The sequence below is a fragment of the Gopherus flavomarginatus genome, chromosome 3 (genome assembly GCF_025201925.1).
Source record: "Gopherus flavomarginatus isolate rGopFla2 chromosome 3, rGopFla2.mat.asm, whole genome shotgun sequence".
Taxonomy (NCBI): domain Eukaryota; kingdom Metazoa; phylum Chordata; order Testudines; family Testudinidae; genus Gopherus; species Gopherus flavomarginatus.
In genome coordinates, this window is record NC_066619.1 from 98,866,803 (window position 1) to 98,879,796 (window position 12,994).

The following is a 12,994-nucleotide window of genomic DNA, read 5'->3' on the forward strand; positions in this document are numbered from 1 at the left end:
ATACCAGTTTCTCAGCTGAACACCCTTCTTGTACTAGTAATGCACATGAAACTAAACCTACAGTATGTAATAGGAATCTTCTCTTTTACAATTAAACAGATTCAAGCATCTGCTTATTGTATTTCGTAGTTCCCCCCAACTTTTCTGTTGTAAAAATGTTCAGATCACATAAGATGTGCCCAGATCCAGTACAGTACAATACTTACATTTCACTAAGGGGTCAGCTTCTGCTCTCAAATACACCAGTGTAAGTGCTGAGTAATTTCAATGAAGATAATGGTGTCACTGTATTTACAGTGGTGTAGCTGAAAGTAGTATTTGATCCCTATGTTCTTCATCTGTAAAAAAGATGGCACACATCCATACACTGTACCACTCTTCCATTCCCCTATGTGCTTTCTAATGTTGTATTTGCCCTTCTCATTACAGAAAAGTTACAAGCTGTTTCCTCTTAAACAACAGTCATGAACAGCAACATGCAGAAGATGATTTAATCTTCTAAAGACTAAGAATTCCTGTCTTACAGTTTCACACACATGATAATGTTTACTTGAAACCCTGTCCATTCATCTTAACTTTCCTCTACTCTAGATAGAGTTTCCTATTCATTTGTTAAGTTACTTAAGTTTCATGCTGCTAAAAGCGAATTTGGATGCAGATCCTGCACAATTTGATATACTTGACCAGTCAACAACTGACCCCCCTAACAAAGCTCTTTCACCAAAATAGAATAGTTTAAATTTTGAATAGCTTTCCTGTTAGTGGCTGCTCTGTGCTTGTTTTCTGCATGTATTTTCCTCCTGTTTCTCACAATAGTTCCAGCCCTGACATTAAAATGTAGAAATACAGACAGCAAACACACAAAAATATTTTTTTATCAGGAACTATTTTCATGATCTTTGGAACAGAAACAAAAAGATACTTGAGGCACCCATTGTGCTACTAAATGGTACTTGGTTAACTCATTTAAAGAAATGTTGGGCGAGACAGCTGCCTATGAAAATTTCTCCTGACAGATGGGGCAGTCAGCTTTGCCAGGGATTGCCATTTTCTCTATATAGTTGGACTAAAAGTTTATTGGTGCTACTGAGTTTATATTGTTTTAACTTTTTATCCTTCGATTGGAAAGCTTTGAAGATTGGGTTTAATAAAAGTAAGATATTTTGTCAAAATATTCCCAAGTTCTCAGAGTCAAGGATTTGTATTTAAATTTGTTTAAGACATCCTTTTTGGTAACACATTAAGTTATAGGGTAAGTAATCAACATTTAGTATTCTTGTGTTACAGTGTTAAGGCAGATTAAATGAAGTTGTCTTTGCTGAACTGCAGAGAGCAGAGCCAATGCACTGAAATGGAGATTTCAGCACCCTGACCTGCTGCAGAGAAGCTCTTTTAAGCTGTTTTTGTGGTAGCTATTGACCGTTTAATTCTGAGGAAATGAGACAGCAGGCTAGTCAAATAAAAATTACATTGACCCTGTTCATCCCTGTTAATGGAATGGGTGGGATGGGTTTGAGAAGGATACTTATACCATAGATCTGTAGCCTCTAAGAAATCTTATCTAACGTTATAATTCCTAACTCCACTGCTCATTTGAGTGCTTGAACACCTTGCTGGTATTCCTGTCCTTTTTGGCTTCTTTCTTGGAGTTCCGTTGTCCCTTTGTTCTTCTGTATGTTGGCTCTTTCTTCTGTACATGTAACTGTCCTGCAGTTTTAGGGCATGATTGGGGTGGTTTCCTTGACAGTACAGCCTCTAGTCCTTGATTTATTGCCACTGTGGGTGACTGCTGATGGCACATCCAAATATGCACCCTGCCAGGCAGACTTTTCAAGTACTACTCTGTTATTAGTATGTCTAGTAGCTTTCCTGTCATCTGAATCTTGAGTCTGAGCCCAAAAGCTACCCAATTTATCATGCTCCAGGTAAAAGTGCATGGCCTTAACCCTGAGGAACAGGTTTCTCATTGAAATTTCTTGTAGTACTGCTTCTCTGAGACATTCAGCCTCTCCCAAAGAGCAGCCTTCTTGGCTAGTAATCGCCAAATTCTCATCTGGGGCTTGATCTGACATTTGTGAATCTCCGCTCAGAAAACAAGCCAAATAGATAAAAATGGCCATACTGGTCCATCTAGCCCAGTATTCTGTCTCTGACAGTGACCACTACCAGAAATTCAGAAATGATCCACCACTGACTTCCCCTCCTGGCTTCTGGTAATCACAGGTTTAGGATCGCTCCATGCATGGGGTTGCATCTCTGACCATCTTGGCTAATTGCCATTGATGAATTTGTCACGCTGGCTGGAGTGATTCACAACCATGAGTGCCAGCCTCAGGGCAGATTGTCAAAAAGCAGGGCAGAAACCCCAAACTGGTTGTATGTTCTGTAATTAGATTTCACCAACCCAGTAACTTATGAACTCCTAAAGCACTATAACAGTCTTACCATGGAGTCATAAACAGTCCCCTTGTGCATTTCAGTCTATCCTTCCACTCAGGAAAGCTAGACTATGTGGTAGATGGTCACCTTACAGCAAAAATCACAATATTCAGGTTATTACCAGTCCCAAAAAAACAGTTACCCCAAGTCAATTTGCACCTTAGCTCTCAAACCAAAGACAATGCCTGTAGCTAATCCTGTTATAAACTAACTAAAGATTTATTAATTAAGAAAATAAATTAGTTATTTACAAGGTTGAAACAGATACATACAAATTAGTTAGTCTTCGATTTAAAAAGACACCATAAGCTTCTACAATAAGCAGCTCTATATGTCTTATAGGGCTGACCCAGGCCAAGTAACATGAGTTTATGTTTAGGAATCTTTGCCCCTGAGAGTCCAGACAATGTAAAGATCCCAGTTTCTCCTGGTCAGGGGTTTTTATCCCCTTCACCTCAGAATCCAAGCTGGTGGGATGAGTTCATGTGCAAACCCCTCTTTCATAGAGGGAGTGAGGAATGCAATCAATAAGGTCTCTGTCTTTTGATGCTATCCAATGCCTCATTTGCCTTCAATGAGCCATCTTCTGTGCAGGATGAACGCTTTACCTTAATTAATGCTTCTTTTCCTGTTTGGTGATTTACAGAGTTACAGAAGTTTACAGTGCAACACTCAATATAACCTTATACCCTGGGATACAGATATTAAATGCAGGATTAATACACACAGCATCCTACAAGCATTCCATAAAGACTAAACACATTCTTATAACACTAACACTATTCAAACTATACTAACCCAGGTGAGCCAGACTGGTTTCCAGCTATGCATTTGTCAGTGTGCAGTGGGGCCCCGAATCTTGGCATGAGCTGGCACCTGATCTGCCAGAATCATAGAACCTATCCTCCATGAATTTGTCAAGTTCTTTTTTGAACACAAGTTATATTTCTGGCCATCACAACCCCATGGCAATGAGTTCCACAGATTAATTATGTGTTGTGTGGAAAAGTACTTCTTGTTTTTATTAAACCTGCTGCCTTTTAATTTAATTGGGTGACACCTGGTTTTTGTCCTATTAAATTGGTCCTATTAAAGCACCCAGTGTGTGTGTGTATTTTATATATATATATATATATATATATATATATATATATATTTCCTCTATGTCTGTTAGGACAAGATCTAATATAGAATTTCCCTTTTTTGATTTTGGAAGTTGTCATCTATAATGTTTAGAAATTCCAAGGATGTTTTAAGACTGGCAGCATGAGACCTCCAGCAAATGTCACTCAAATTGAAGTCCCCCCATGCACCCCCCCCCCACATTATAGTCAGGTGCATAAGGAAGCAGCTATACTGTTCCCTAGTATGTTTTGATGGTCTATAGTAGATATCAGCTAGTACCCACATCGTATGCTTTTTAGGACATTGATTTATAAGTATTCAACATCATTTTCTTCAAAGTTATCAGTGACTTGGAAACAGGTAATGCCATTTTTGGCAGAGTGCCACTTCCCCGCCCTTTTTGCCCACTTGATCCTTCCTTAATAGGTTATCACCATTGATTTTAACATTCCAGTTGTGCAAATCATCCCATCAGGTTTCAGTAATACCAATTAGATTGAATTTATGATGATAGAGAGATGCTTAATGCACAGGTACTTTTGGCAGGTTATAAGGATGAGGCACTGTACAAGAAGGAGTTCATGCCAAAAAGGGTAGTGGAACAAAAAGATGATTTAAAATACATTGAATCACTTGTGCAGGATGGTATTTATTGAAGAGTTCTGAAGAGACTTAAGAATGAAGCATCTGAGCAGCTAAGCAAAAGTTTGTAATCTATCATTAAAATCAGCTAACCTACCTGGACTGCAGGGTAGCCAATCTTGTGCCTATCTTTAAAAATAAAAGTTCTGGGAATTACAGGTCAGTGAGCTTGTCTTCATTTAAATGTAAATTAACTGAAGCAAGACTTAAAGAGAGATATAATATACCTAGATGAGCATAATATGATAGGAAATAACTAGCATAGCTTCTATAAAGGAAAATGTGCTTCCGCAACTTGTCTGAGGGAGTCAGAACAACGGATAAAGGAGAAATGGGCAATGTCACTGGTGATGGCATCTCCCTTCTCTCCTAGGTTGTTTGAAACTCATAACTTCTGGGGAGGCTGGAACTCACCCAGGAATCGCTCCAAAGCACAGATCTAGCCCAACACCTTTATTAGCATGGATAGAGCTACAGTGTTACTGAAGTCAATCAGTGGGAGTATAACGTACATACAAAACATCTCAAATGAATGCTGCTTCCAGTAGTCACAGTCTTGTTGGCCCATCCAGCTTCAGATTCTTAGTTCCAGATTAAGGCACTTCCTTCCCTTTGCCAGTTCTTAAGTGCAGCGCAGGCTTACAGGAAAACCACACTCAGGCTCATGCCTGCACCTATCCCCTAGAGCTGAGGCTAAGTTCCGTCTTGGCTCTTTCTGTCCCCACAGCAGTAGCCAGCACAGTACCTTCTAGAATAGCATCACCATCCTCAAATTGGAGGAGAGCCAAGAGCACATTTTAAAGATCCTGAATTGGGATACAATCTATTTTATTATGGTATTTATATTCCACTCATCACCAGTATGTCATATGAGCACTTCAGTACATTTATATCAATCTATAGCATTAGTCTGATGAAATTATTTCATTACAATAGCATTTAGATGCCCCTGATGAGCTCAGTGTTATACACATTCTTAGAAAGAGAATTTACAAACTACTGAGACAAAAAAAAAAGACAAAGGGTTGGAGAAAGAAGGGATTGTTATTCCCTTTTTATAGATGGAGAATTCATACTCAGATAAATCAAGTGCCTTATTTAAGGTCACTCAAGAAATCTGCAGCAGTCAAGAACTGCAGCCAGATCTCCAGAGTCTCGGTCCAATCCATTAATCACTTGTTGAGGTACTACTCATACCTACCGATAAATTCTAGATTAACTGTAACCACTCAGGAAATAGATGGAGCTATCATTGTGGACAGCTCAATATCCATTCAATATGCTGCAGTGAAAAAAAAGCAAACAAGATGTTAGTTTGTATTAACAAATGAACAGAACATATTATTAAAAATGTAATCATGCCATTATATGCATCACTAATACATCGTCATATGGATTATTGTTTTAGTCATTCAATCCCAAGAAAGACCTAGCAGAAATAGAAAAAGTCCAAGGAAGGGCAATCAAAATGATCAGAGACATGGAAAGATTCCTATATGAGGAAAGATTAAAAATATTAGGAGTGTGCATTTTAATGAGGAGAAGAATAAGGTGCCATAAGAGAAATAAACAAAATAATGAGAAGCATAGAGTATCACTCCTTCTTATAACACAAGAACCAGGCATATACATTTAAATTATAAGGAAAATATTTACAATTGATAAAAGAAAATATCCTTTATTTATAAAATGCATATTTCACCCCGTAACTCTCTGCCTGAAGATATTATTGGGCCTTAGAGTTCAATAAGGTTTAATAGAGGTTTAGACATTTGTATGAAAAATAATGTGCCCATGGTTTCACTGTCTAGGATAAAATTCTATATGCTTCAGGCTATAAGGCAATCACTAACTGCTGGGGATTAGGAAGAAACTTGCCGCTTAGTTGTTATTGCATAATTACACATTTAGAGGGTTTGTTGCATCCTGTGAGGTATATTATTCTAGCTAGTATTGGACACGGGATAGACAAGAGGGACCATTGGTCTGATTCAGAATGGCTGTTCCTCTGTTCTCATATAATCCTTTGTGGGATGATGCCATGCTTGAATGCTAGACAAACCAGTCAGGAATTTAGCAAGTGGATTTAGCTTGTTACCAAATGCACCCAGTTTTTATTCTTTTCTTCACAACTTTATTTACAGTACAGTGGGACTTTTGAGTGAAGGAATGGCAGTTAATAAAACATTTGATGAGTATTAATTACTTTTCACTTAATTACCTGCCATGTGGATCTTGTTGAGCTATTGATTACTGGCAAACATATATCCCACTGGGGACAGTGTGATTTAACTCCATCCAAAGAGTCAATTAGCCCAAGTAACACTGGGAGAGCTGGTGCTTTGCCTCAGTAGCTGGGGTTTCTTGCCAAGAATGGTAAATAAGCCGTCTATTTGTTCATTAAAACACAGTACTACTGTCAACAGGAGGCACTTACCAGGTGTTATTGAGATTGGTAAAATGTCACTCTGTTTCATCAAAGATAAGCTGCTTCTTTTAGCAGCAAAATGGTCAAAGAGACCCTTCCTCAATCAAGAGCATAGATGAACTGGTTAGGTCAAGATGTTAACCCTTACATGTGCAGCTTGTTGCTTGTGAGAACTTCAGGTAGAAACCATCATCAAAGATATCTGAGAACAAAAATGTTTCATAATGTGATCGTGGTTATGGTCATGGGATAATAACACCCATAAAATATGGATTTTAATGTTAATGAAATATGGGGAATGAACCTCTGTGATGCAGCACAGAAAAAGCTATTTTCTAGCTTGCACAGAAGATAAGTTTCCAGGCTGACAACTAGTTTGCTAACCATAAGCTTCTGGGGTTTTTGAGAATGAGGAGCTCCTTTTACCTTCATGGGATCTGATTTAACATTAACTTATAGAATGATGGTTTAATGCTATTGCACTTTATCATTACCCTGTTAAGATACTTTTGAAAAGAAATCAAACTTATAAGAAGACAATAAATTATAAAGTCTGAGAAACTATATGGATAATCCAGAGTATTTAAAGCAGTCTGGACACAAATCTTCACAAATCACAAGGGTTATCTGAAGAGGGACTTCCATTCCTAGGACATCATAATCACAAAGTGTCAGGATGATGTATTTTTATTTTAAATATGAAATGTTGGTTAATGCGCACACTTAACACAATGAAAATTATATGTTATATCAGAGACTGGACAAAACATTTAACTTATGTGTTGAAAAGCCAATGTGAAGTGTGAATCTTCAAGGTAAATCCAACCACCAAGTGCCATAAGAACTGAATGATATGGCTTGTTAACTGCTTGATTATAATATATACGGGGCTGGCTCCAGGCACCAGCTAAAGAAGCAGGTGCTTGGGGCGGCCAACACAAAGGGAGGGCACTTCCGGGTCTTCGGCAGCAATTCGGCTGCGGGTCCCTCTGTCCTTGTCGGAACGAAGGACCTGCTGCTGAATTGCTGCCGAAGAATGGAGCGGTGCGATCGCGCTGCCACGGCATTTTTTTTTTTTTTCTGCTTAGAGTGGCAGAAAACCTGGAGCCGGCCCTGAGTATATAGACACACAGCTCAGAAGTATATAGATGACATGGCTTAACTTCATAACTATGGGCTCAGTTGTAACTTTTCCCCAAGTGAGCAGCAACAGATAGTTATGCTGCTCTGAGAGCAGACCGGGGACCAGATTCTAACACAGTCTATCACAATCTGGTCCCAAACTCATGGTTCCCCTTGTCCGGGGGGGGGAGTAATCTGTGCCAGACCTATACCTGGGTCAGATTATTTCCCACTGTGCTAGTTGTATGTGGGTAGAGAAATCAGGCAAAGCCAAGGTTTCACCCACTTCTTACCCATGCAGTGGGTCTATATAGACTATTCTACCCCCCTACACTGCTACTGGACATATCTGTAGCTTGCACAGGGAAGGAAAGGGGTGTCTTATGTCCTTTTCTTCCCCTGTGCAGGCACGTAGCCAGAGTCCCAATTGTTCTGTAAGAAAAGAATGAGCAGGCACACATACAAAAGTTGATGATTTATATTGTGGGTCCATTTTTAGTGTTGTACTAAGAATGAAAGAAGGTAATGCTGTTGGGGAACAGAATATTCAAGTGACTTCAGCAGTATATAATGGGCTGATTATAAAATCATCAAAACTTGGACAAACTATGCAATAACGCATGCTGTAAATGTCAAGGATCCAATTCTCCACTCTATTACATCAATTTTATGTTCACATAATTTCCTTAATTTCAATTTTCATCCTTGGAGGTAGCATAGAGCTGCACTGGCTCAGCATCACCCTGCCACAGGGAGCCACCTGCTTCATGGAGAAACAAACAGTTACACCTCTTCAAGGTCTGTAGCAGTGCTCACCCTGTGCAGCTGGTTGAGTGTTGTGGGAAGGAGCCAAGGATTAATGCCACTTTCTTTCTTTCTTTCTTTCCCCTAGGGGGGCGGGTCATATTCCCTACGGGAAGCATCTTGTTATTAGCCCTGTGCTCCCCCAAGTATGGTGCCTGCAATTTTGTATTGTCTTTACTTGGATGTTCACTGATATCCAAAATCTATTCTTTAATACATACTTCTGAGTGTATGTCTAATAAAGAGGGGATGTTTGTCTGTGAATTATCATTGTCTGGGAAGATAATTTGGCTAAACAATGCCAAAATTCAACAAATTAATAAAAAATATGGCATTGGTAATTGATTAATTAAAATCATGTAACCAGTGAATGACTGATATCATAGCTATCCTGATATTTTTGTAGCTGACTTAACTACAGATGGTTTCAGAACCCCTGATCAACCATTAAAAAGTCCCACCGGAGCATCATATTATAGCATTGCTAGCAAAGCTTGCATGAAAACAAAATGGTACTGTTAGAATAAGCATAGAAGATATTTATATCTTAAAAATGCTCTCATAGTGTGATGAGGTATCCACCCCACACAAGACTCAAAGGAGTTAAGGTGGCTAGGGGGTCAATTACAGGAGCAAGAATAATTGCTCCAATGTATAGGTCTATCTATTACTAATTTCTATAATTTTATGATACTTCTTTCTCCAGTAAAAAAAAAATTAAAAAAAAATCTTATTCTGTTTTCTCTTCATCTTTTAGTAGAAGAGTATATAAGATTCATGTAGATGTACAAAATAGTCATGCTTGAAAACTTGCTAATTTTGCCATAGTAAATAGATATCTCAGTATTTGCAGTTTTCCCTATACTTATGACACAGAATGCAATAAATGAATACTAAAGAAACTAAGAAATTACTAAATAAATAAACTTGGTATTTGTGTTATCTAAGACAACTGGCAATTTTTGGAGTGACCAATGTACCTGCAAGAGCCTTTTCTGACAATATGTTTAAGAATAAATCACAGAAGTACTAATATTCCTTATTTTGCATTGACTTGGGATGGTTTTCTCATCTTCTCTTCTATCATTTTAGGTGAACTACAGTAATCTAATTTAATCAGGACTATTTTAAAAGATGAGAGCATAGTGCACTAGGCTGGGTTGTTGCAACACATTCCTACAAGCAAGGAACTGCACACAAAGCTAAGCTGTAACCCTTTAGAATATATTTGATTTTCTATCATAAAGTTATAAAGTCAAGTAGTTATTTATTTTGGTGAATATTTGATTGCGCAGTGTGTTAAGTTTATATAATTACATCTCAATGTTACAAAATGCCTTCATATTACTGCTGATATAGTTTTGTCTGCTCTATCCTTGTTCGTCTCCTGCTCCCCAGAGTTTTCTTAATCACATCCATAATACATAACAGCTCCTTCTGTCCAGTAAGATGCAGTACTGATTCTTTGCCTAGGATCTTTATGTGCTACTGATAAAAGATTGTTCACTTCTTACCTTTCTCTGGACATTGGAAAGAGGAGGCAATGGCAAGGGGATGGGTGAGGAAGAAGCACCTCTTGGAAAGAATAATATATCAGGCTCTGGGACTTTGCCACTCCTTGCTCTTAGGTTGAAAAACATGGCTTGCCTGCTCTGGCTCTTCTTTGGCAGATCACCAGACTGGCCACTGCCAACACCATAGAACAAATCAAGCCTGTGTCTGACTAGGATTTTTGCATGAATTTCTGCTTCATTGCAGGAACAGTATTGTGGATGAAGTACCTGCAGTGTGAGTACACTCTGTACGGCTGAGTCATAATATACAGTACCATCCAAAAGCTACGTTGAGTCGTGAGAAAGGATTCAAGACAAGCAGGGTTAGAACAAAACCTGTGCTAGAAAGATGGTGATAGACAGTTATCTGAATTAAAAAACAGTACCATAAAAATGGCACTGATAAAATAATCTTCCAAAATGTTGAAAAGTGAGTGTGTTCATTTGATAATGCTTTTCCTTCCAAAGCCCTCAGTGACACTTCCCGGATATTTATCTTAAAGTACTGCAGGAGCATCCTCAGTTACTCTTTGTTCATCAATGATGCTGTACTACAGCCAAAATTATTGTTCTCCAGGTATCCTCCTACTCCTGCTTGTATTTAGGTTTTGTGCACTATCTGTTGCGAAGTGTGTGTCCTTTCATTTCTATTTGTGTGCACAGCAGCCTGGTCCATCTTTTTTAATATTCATCTCATAGGGGCAAATCTATGGCCACATCTCCACACAGCAGAGGTTGCTGTCAGAGGAAGTGGTGTGGTTTCCCTGCACAAGGGTGCAGCTAAATTTGGTGGGAACATGCCTGGGGCAGATAGGGCTGAAATAGATTCAGTGTCAGGGCAACCACAACTAGACCTAGTTAGTTTCGGAATCTTATGAATGGGCTGGGCTATCCTCATGAAAGAAAGAGCGGAGATCCCAGCAACAAAGATATGTTGCTCTGGAGATATAACAACTATGTTGTTTGACATGTTTGGAGTTTACTGACTGTTAAACTGCATGAAGGCAATTTGGTTAGAGACTTTGCTAATGTGTGTATAGTTTAGTTGAACAAAATCCAATAAGGTTGAAAGAAGGTTTTGATTAATTTGGGTCTCTAGTGAACTTTCTCTCCAACTGCTCAAAACTCAGCACAGTGGAGCAGGACTTTGAATTTGTCCCATAGGGCAGTGTTTCCTAACTTTTGAAAGCTAAACTCCCCTTCATGTGATGGTAAAGACCTACTCATTTCAATTTTTACACCATCTAGCCTGCACATCCAAATTAGTTCTTTGTTCACTATATGTGGGGGGGAGGAGGGGAAGCGGGTATCAGGTGCATCTACTGCAAAGCCCTACTAGAGTTACTATGTCTGCACTCACTCCCTTATGCAATGCTAGGACTTCTGGTTCTTTGTGCCCCAGCAAGTAGAGCTGATCTATGATTCTTTCATGCTGAATTGTGGAAGAACACGTCTATCCTTCTGGGCAGAGGGAGAAGGCAGCATTGTGGGAAGGCTGAATTGTTTGTTTTGGAAAAAAAATCTTAACTTTTTTTAATGAAACTGATTATTTTTTTTGCTTGAAAAGACTTTGAACATTTCTTTTAATTTTATTTTAAAAAATCCCAACACATTTAAAAATGGTTTAAATATTAATGAAATACATTGATTTTTGTCCAAGTGAAATATTTCATTTGACCCCAAACAGGGGTGGCTCTAGGGATTTTGCTGCCCCAAGCATGGCAGGCAGGCTGCCTCCGGTGGTTTGCCTGCAGAAGGTCCACTGGTCCTGCATCTTTGGGACCTTCGGGGCTTCGGGATGCCTGCGGGAGGTCCACCGAAGCCGCAGAACCAGTGGACCCTCCGCAGGCAAGCTGGGGAAGGCAGCCTATCTGCTGCCCTCGCGGCACTGGCAGAGCGCCTACCGCGGCTTGCCGCCCCAAGCACGTGCTTGGTGTGCTGGGGCCTGGAGCCGCCCCTGACACCAAATTAGCATTCTCAGACTTTTCAATTAACTTATTTGATCAGCTGTACTGCAAGGTGGATGGGTTACCAGCTTTAAGCCTATATGCCAGGACTGTCCAGCTAGCCCAGGTTTAAAGCACTACTGAAGTGAAAAATTGTAGTTAGGTCAACCAAAGTACGATGGTAGACAGTACTAAAGTTGACAAAAGAATTCTTCCGTTGATCTAGCTACCATCTCTCAGTGCAGATATTGCCTTACTTTTCTAAAGTACTTAAAATGAAAGCTGGGAGAAGTCTATTTTTTCCCCTCCATACTTTCTGTGGTGTCCTTCATATTTGCATTTGTCCCAAAAGGGAAATGTTGCCTTTGAGCATACTAATCATTGAAGATTATCATGATCTATCACTGAAACTGAAAAAAATCCCATAGACTTGAACAGGAGTTGAATTGAGTACAGTGTCTGGTGTATAATGACAAAGCTGCTAAATGCTTAAAAAAATCTGTAATCTAACAACCTTTACAAAAATGTTGGGTCATTGTTTACCAAGCTTATGAATAAATAATACCCTATTTAAAGCAAGCTAGTTCATTAAAGTTGTATTTCCAGTTCAAATTAGGGAAAATAATTTCCTGACAACAGAAACATATGGAAAAATTAATTTGCAAAGATGTTTAAAAATATTCTTACAGAGCTAAATTTCTAGTTAGCATCTCTATGACTCAAACAGAAACACTTGGATTTTACAAAAAATATTTGTACACATTATGATTATATATGCAAATTATTAAAACATAAAACATTATCGCTAGTTCGAAGTCCTGCAAACAGAGCTGAATAATGGAAATGGTGACACAATCCTTTATAATAAGGCACAGCATTCTCAGTGACCTGTGCAGTCATTCACTCCTTCAGGAAGACATTGAACTATACTCTTA